We start from the raw sequence: 1,820 nt of genomic DNA on the forward strand, positions 1-1,820 counted from the left end.
AGCCCACTGAGACACAGGCAGGAGACAAGAAATTTTGTGAGCTCAATAACTGCTGCCTCCTCCTCCCTCACACCCACTTTCAAGAGGAAAATGTGCCAGGAGCCTTCTTTGGCTGCCTCTAAGCCTGCAGACCTGCTGAGGAGCCACGTGGGCTGCTTCAAGGGTCTGTCTTGAGCAGCCATACATCATGGACCTGCCGAATTCACCACCTGAAAGAGATCAAGCTGTGACCCAGGATGAGCAGAGCATGAAATCCCAGATCTAACACAGTGTATGGAGAGTGGAAGGTAAATCAGGAAAACTGCTGGAGGTTTCACTGGGCTTGGCCCAAAGAATGCTGTGTATTCAAACATGGAAACTCAGAACAACTTAAAAGTTAGGAACTTCTGCTGTGACAAAGCATAGATGTATTGTAGTGATAGAACTCCTTGATTCCTTCACCATTTAACATTCTGCTTTCAAAAGCAGAAAACTATCAACAAGATGCTAGAGGTATCAATAAAATAATTCAAGTAATCCCTTGAGTATGGTTTGGCCATAGGTGAGAAGGCATTGAAAAGTACAGGAAACTAAATACAAGGATAACAGAAGTCTAAACACTTTTTTTTTTACAAGACCCTTTCCCACAGCCACCGCTAATATAATAGCCTGAATAAACTCCATTAGATTTTATCAGGGAAGTTTTTAAAATGGGAACTGGCAAAGGGGCCTGGATCTGAAGGACAGGAATCAGATGCTTTCCCTTCAGGGTAGTCTAGGAAAATTTGGATCAGTAAATGTAACACACACACGGCAGACCATTGGAGCCAGTTTTCCATACCTGGATGGTGTTCTACTGCTATATCAAAAAGGTTTACAGTAAGACAGAGGCTGCCAATCTCAGCAGGACCCAAAGCTGTTCCAGAACCAGGTAATTTACCTTGGCCATGCTGCTGCTGACGGGAAAAGCCATGAGCAGGCAGGGAGCAGAGTCCCTGCTGAGTCAGCCAGTGCCCAGGGCCCCCCAGAGCTGCTCCTCTGGTGCTGAGCTGACCAGGTTTGCCAGTCTTGCTCAACCCACGGGTGATGGGGTGAGGAGGGAAACTATTGCACTGGGTACCTAAACACATCAGAACCTTTCAGCAGCAGGAATGGCTCTTGTCTCTGTGCCTGACTCAGCCTTTCAGTATTGCAAAATCCCTGCCCATATCAAATGCAGGTGGTAGGATTTCTAATTTAGAAGCTGCTTTGGAGCAAGAACAGAGAAGTCATTCAAGGCTGATGGCTTAACCTGGCACAAGTCTGCATTCAGCCAGGTGAGCTCGTTGCCATGTCCCAAAGAAACTCCCACTGGAGGCTCTGAGAACTGTTGCCCCCATTTTCCACAGGGGAAAGTCTGGGCTCAGGACACACACCTTGCATCTCTGGGCCACGAAGGCAGAGTTAGCAGCCACAAAGGAGCTCAAGGAGCAATCCTAAACCTGCCCTCTGTCCCGATGCAGCAATGCTAATGCTCTCTCCAGACAGGTCAGCTGCAAACACAGCTCTGGGGCACCACATGGGAACGGCTGTCCCGGGGCAGGGGTGGGATGGGCTGCAGGGATGAGCTGTGGAGGATGCAGGGGAGTTTGTGTCCTGCTGGAAGAAAACAGGCTGGCAGAGTCTAAACCTGAACCTGCCCAAGAGGGAAACCAGGACAGGCAGCAGAGCATAGCAGACTTGGAGGGCAGTGACATTGGGGTGGATGCTGAGGGGAGAGATGCTGACAGAACATGGGAGGCAAACACTAGGAAACGAGTTCCCATTTTATCTCCTAACCTCTAAATGTCTAAAAATTTGCC

Source organism: Parus major, chromosome 12 (assembly GCF_001522545.3).
Source record: "Parus major isolate Abel chromosome 12, Parus_major1.1, whole genome shotgun sequence".
Classification (NCBI taxonomy): domain Eukaryota; kingdom Metazoa; phylum Chordata; class Aves; order Passeriformes; family Paridae; genus Parus; species Parus major.